Below are 6,295 nucleotides of genomic sequence, written 5' to 3'. Positions count from 1 at the left end.
CCATTAACGTGGAATGGAGGACAGCTTGCAACGTTAATGAGAAAAGTGATCGCCAATAACGTATGCGTGAGCCATCATAGCCCACGTTAGTTGCCACGTTAACTACGTTAACATGGAAGCTAACGTAGAAGAGAAGTAAAACTCCAACGTTAGTGGTAAAAGTGAATGCCACTAACGTTGGAAAAGGGGGCACACCTAGCCACATTAAAAGTCACGTTAAGTACATTAACATGAACTCTAACGTGGAAGGAAAGAAGTGCCAAAGTTAGTGACACTCACCTTTGTCACTAACATTGGACTAAGCCACCATTAGCCACGTTAGTTGCCACGTTAATTGCACTAACGTGGAAGCTAACGTGGAGGGAAGGAATGATGAACCAACGTTAGTGACACTCACCTTTGTCACTAACGTTGGAGATGGCTATCACTACCACGTTAGAAGTCACGTTAACCTAAGTAACGTGAACTCTAACGTGGGAAGAAGGGTGTTTGGAGTGTTAGTGACAAAGGTAAGTGTTACTAACGCTCTCGAAGATTTGGCAAGCCTACGTTAAAGGTCACGTCAACTATACTAACGTGAACTCTAACAAAGGGAGAAAGGGGTACTCTCAACGTTATTGGGAAAGGTAAACCCCAATAACATTTGCGAAGGGCCAAAAGGCAACGTTAGTGGTCACGTTAGTGCCACTAACGTTGAAGTTAACGTGGACCATTTTGGGTTAGGAACGATAGTGAAAAAGGTGATTGTCACTAACGTTCTCGACCCCATACTTTCACTTAACGTTAACACCACTAACGCCCTAAGCTAAAGTCCATGCCTACTGCACACTTTCACTGCAAGTGAAGCTGAGCCCACTAAAGATGATAACTACTTCAACTCAAGATCCAAAGGCCCATATCCAAAACATTGAAGAGCCAACTAGAAGATCAGAAGAGTAGGATAAATAGGAGTAGTTATGAACTAGAGAGAAGCTTTTAGATTGGGGAGAACTACTCTCTGTATAATTTTACTTTCTCTACAACTTCTAGTTCAACTTTCAGAATGCATTCTCCATCTTCGTTTTCTATGCCAAGAGCTATGAACAACTAAACCCCTTTCATTGGGTTAGGGAGCTCTGTTGTAATTTGATGGATCAATAATAATCTTCATTATTGTTCCTCTTTCTTTTCTCTTGATTTTAAGAAAGCTTTCCATCTTCATCCAATTGGGTAGTTATCTTGGAAAAGAAGCTATTCATACTTGGATCTCTTCGGAACCTTGGAAGAGGAATGAAGAGATCATGCTAGAAATGCTTTCTTATGTGGGACCAAATTAGGGTTTGGATGGATATAGTGACATATAATCCTACCAACATTTTGATTTGGAAATACATGTGGTATAATCAGTGACCACACTTCATCTGATCTCTTCTCATGAGCAATTAGACCAAGGAATTGGCTATTGATCAAGATTTGAGAGATTGAATTACCAAGGAATTGGAATTCAATCACTTAAGATTGCCAAGGAGATCAATGAATGCATTGATTGAGGAAGAGATGAAGATGAACTTGATCCGGAGAATATAACATCTCCTGAGCCCAATGAACTCCCCATTTCCTATCTCACCCATTCTCTTTAATTTCTGCAATTTACTTTTATAATCATCTTCCCAAATCCCCATTTAACATTCTGCAATTTACTTTTCGCTATTTACATTCAGCTCTTTATTTCCTGTATTTACATTCTCTGCTATTTACTTTCCCGCCATTTAATTTCCTGCAACTCTCACATTAAATTCTGCTTAGCTCAACTAGAACATTCCTCTAATTAAAGTTGATTGACCAATCAATCCCTGTGGGATTCGACCTCACTCTATTGTGAGTTTTTACTTGACGACAATTCGGTATACTTGCCGAGGGAAATTTGTTGAGAGACAAGTTTCCGTGCATCAAGTTTATGGCGCCATTGCCGGGGATTGATTTTGTATCAACAATGATTAAATTGGTGGATAACTAGATTGAGAAATGTTTTTCATTTTGTTTGATTTCATTCAAGTAATTCACTTTCAGTTTAGCTATTTTTTTCCCTACCCTTTTCTTAGTTGTTTACAATTCAGTTCACTAACCCACTAACTGTTTGATATATTGCATCACTCACACTAACAACATTTTTAACAAGAACATTCTCTATCTCCTTTTTTCTTTGGCCTTGTTGGTTGTATGACAGGTAGAAGAAGCGAGGCTTCAACTTCCTTTGATTCCGAACCTGAGAGGACCTTCCTTAGATTAAGGAGGGAAGTAAGAGGAAAGAGACTTGTTGGTGCTGAGGAAGAGGAGGAGTATTTTGAACCAAACATGGATGAGAATATAGAGAACCACCATGAAGAAGAGGCTCACAACCATGGAAGAGAAGGTCCAGTGAATCATGCTGGGCAAGAGAGAAGAGTTTTAGGCTCTTATATAAATCCAAACCCAGGAAACTGTGGAAGTAGCATCCAAAAGCCAACCATACATGCCAACAACTTTGAACTGAAGCCACAACTCATCACTCTTGTTCAGAACAACTGTTCATTCGGAGGGAGTGTCCAAGAAGACCCCAATCAAAACCTAACCACCTTCCTGAGGATATGCGACACTGTGAAGTCTAATGGTGTTCATCCTGACACCTATAGACTACTTCTGTTTCCCTTCTCACTCAAGGACAATGCATCTAAATGGCTGAAATCCTTCCCGAAGGAGAGTTTAACAACCTGGGAAGATGTGGTGAACAAATTTTTGGCGAGATTCTATCCTCCTCAACGAATCAACAGGTTAAGAGCTGAGGTACAAACCTTCAGGCAGTAAGATGGTGAGACTCTATATGAAGCATGGGAGAGGTTTAAGGATCTGACAAGAAGGTGCCCACCAGATATGTGCAATGAATGGGTACAGCTACACATTTTCTATGAAGGCCTTTCTTATGAATCAAAGAAGTAGTAGACCACTCATCCGGGGGATCTCTGAACAAGAAGAAGACCATTGAAGAAGCCATAGATGTCATTGAGACTGTAGCTGAGAATGACTATTTCTATGCTTCTGAAAGAGGCAACACTAGAGGAGTGATGGAGCTAAACAATGTGGATGCATTGCTGGCCGAGAACAAGCTGATTACCAAGTAGCTGGCTGACCTTACCAAGAAGATGGAGAAGAACCAAGTAGCAGCAATCACCACCTCATCAGCAACCCAAGAAAGAGTGAATGCAGAAGCAGAGGGTGAGCAGGAACAAGCCAACTACATTGGAAACTCACCTAGGCATTCCCATGATCCATACTCCAAAACTTACAATCCTGGTTGGAGGAACCACACAAACTTTGGGTGGGGAAATCAACAAGATCAAGGCCAAGATCAGAGACGTCACAACTCCAACAATAATGCAGCTCACCAACACTCCACACAGAGATCATATCAGAACCTACCTAACAACACCTCTCAACATCCATATCAAAACCAAAATGGTCATTCTCATCCCTCCAACTCCAACTCACCATCATCCGAGGACAGACTCTCAAGGATTGAGACCTTACTTGAAGGCATATGCAAAGAGATTCAAGATAACAAGGTGTTCAAAGAGGAGGTGCGAGCTAATCTCAAAAATCAGGGAGAAACTATTCAGAGGCTAGAATTCCAAGTGGGATACCTCTCTGAGAAGATTCCCAAACCCACTGACAGCTTCCCAATTGACACGGAGAAAAACCCGAGAGGTGAAACAAAGAAAGTAAGATGGGAAGACTACAAGATGGTCACCACAAGTGATAAAGGGACTGAGGAAGAGCCGAACAAACCATTAGAACAACCTGGAGACATATCAGCAGAAAAACAGGAAGAGGATCACCAAGAAACCAAAATTACACAGAAGGAGCTGCTGAGGCTCTACGCATCTTTTCCCCAAAGACTCAAGGGTGGTGTAGAAAAGAGAATATACTCAAAGTTCCTTGACACATTTGCATCTCTCCATGTGAACATACCATTCGTCAAGGCTCTCCAACAAATGCCCTCACACATTAAGTACAAAAAAGAATTGCTGACCAGGAAAAGCTCACTCAAGGGAGGGCAAACAATAGTGATGAATAAGGAGTGCAGTGCTCTCATTCAACCAGAGTTACCTACAAAAAAGAAGGACCCAGGGAGTTTTCACATCCCCTGTGCCATCGGAGAAACAATGTTTGACAAAGGACTCTGTGACCTGGGAGCAAGCATCAACTTAATGCCTTTATCCCTCATGAAGAAGTTGCAGATCAATGAGCTAGTGCCCACAGACGTAGTCATCAGGCTGGCTGACAAAACCCCAAAACAAGCAGTAGGAGTGGTTGAAAACGTGTTGGTAAAGGTTGGGAACTACTTCCTTCCTACAGACTTTGTCATATTGGAAATAGAAGAGAGTCACCTTCACCCAATCATATTGGGAAGACCATTCCTAGCTACAGCCAGAGCGCTCATAGATGTGGAGCAAGGAGAGCTAATATTGAGGATACATGACGAACAAATCGCATTCAATGTCTTTAAACCCTCACAAGAAGCAGATCAAGAAAGTAAGGAACCAAGGGAAGAGTACAACAAGGTGGAAGAAACAAGCATTGAAGCACAGGGAATTCCTTTGGTTGATGAACAAGATAATCAGCAACTGTCACAGCTCAAGGAAAATCAGGAGGAACCTAAACCACCAGAGTCATACGAGACCAGCAACAAAATTTCCTTGAAAGAAGAGGTCACAAAGAATAGGGCAACATCAAAAGGAACAAAGAAGAAAGCACCAAGGGGGTGGAGGAACAAGAAGATCCCCACAGAGGATTTCTCTCCAGGGGATAAAGTGATCTCAGCTTATTTCCCAGTTATCCCACCTCATCTCCCCACCATCCCATCTCAGCTACCTAAAGTCTTCACCATCAACAAAGTTCTCACCCTAGAGCATGTAGAGATCCTTGATGAAGCCATTGGATATAGGTTTACTGCAAGAGGGGAAGATCTGAAGCATTACCAACCACCCTGACAAAGGGTAGAACGTCAAGCTAGTGACGCTAAAGAAGCACTTCATGGGAGGCAACCCATGTTTTATATGCTTTTAAAGTAATTAATAATGCAAGATTCATGAATTCCAAATCAGCTTTGACATATCCTTGAATGAATCTTTTTATGCAACGTATAGTGTAGGACAAGTTTGGTGTTCAAGGCATGCTAAGAGAACATGAATGGAACTCATCGCACGTCACTCTTAGCACCTTGAACAATTCCTTTTACACCACATGGCCACAAATTAAGTTTGGTGTCACCAATGTCACATACATGGACATTCAATTGGTCAATTGATTTGTACTCATGAATAGCACTTAGTTAGTTAAAAACAAAAATTTTAAAAAGTAGTTACTCTTTCTTTTCTTTTAAATTTTGCCGCCACTTCCCACAATTTCATTAATCACATCCCTTTATTTGTAGAAAAATTGATGGGACAATTGAAAGAGGAAGTTTTGGCCACTTCAAAAAGGAGAGGACTATACACGTGTTTTTAAGGGGGGTGCATTGGGAAATGTTGCCATGCAATATTGGAAGAAGAACACTCTTGGAAACTGAACCAACCCCATCATAAAGTTGATGATCCTTGTGCTCATCCCATGCTAAACCCCATCCGTTCATCATACACCCACTCCATCAATCCACAACTCTCATTCTCCCACCAATTCCCTATATAAGTGGTTCTTATTCCATACTCCCTTTCACATTCAAATTTTCATCCGTTACACTTCCCACTCTCGGCACCCAACCCCTTTTTACCCATCAAAAACACTCTCAATCTTAACCGGCCGAAGCCAATTATCCATACCCGTTACACCTTCACGTATCAACAACCACTTATGGCATCATAAAGCTCTAAGAGAAGAAAAGGGGAGGAGCCTATGAAGCAACGCCCTTTCGATGAGAAGAAATTCAAAACCTTTCACCATGCATTGCAATATGGATGGATGGTTGATAAGGAGATCATATATGAGCTAGGCTTTCAAGTCAGAAAAACTGAGTGCCCCGAAATCACAGAGAGGGTAGAAAAGAGTCATGAATCAGTAAGGAAGGCACTTGAGGAGTGGAAGAAAGCCAGACTAGCACGGACACGAGGAAACACAAGTGGACACAAAGGGGACAAACAAGAGGGAGAGCATGAGCAACCCCATGAGTAAAAGGTGGTGGAGTTCCCCCTTTGTTCCATCTTTTTCAAGTTTTTAAATAAGAAAAATCATGTATGAAATAGAACATGCTTCCATAGTAGTTTAGGATTTTAAATTCTGCCTT

At 41.5% G+C, this 6,295-nt stretch overlaps 1 non-coding gene across 1 annotated transcript; it reads right to left on the bottom strand.

Annotated features, from left to right (window-relative positions):
- Window positions 1-2,787: 2,787 nt before the first annotated feature.
- On the bottom strand, window positions 2,788-2,893 carry LOC112760638 (small nucleolar RNA R71). The gene has a single exon (XR_003181070.1). It is a non-coding gene; the product is annotated as a small nucleolar RNA R71 (small nucleolar RNA).
- Window positions 2,894-6,295: the final 3,402 nt, after the last annotated feature.

This window comes from Arachis hypogaea, chromosome 16 (genome assembly GCF_003086295.3).
Source record: "Arachis hypogaea cultivar Tifrunner chromosome 16, arahy.Tifrunner.gnm2.J5K5, whole genome shotgun sequence".
Classification (NCBI taxonomy): Eukaryota; Viridiplantae; Streptophyta; class Magnoliopsida; order Fabales; family Fabaceae; genus Arachis; species Arachis hypogaea.
The sequence above is the reverse complement of the archived record's forward strand: the minus strand, read 5'-3'. Positions and strand labels throughout refer to the sequence as shown.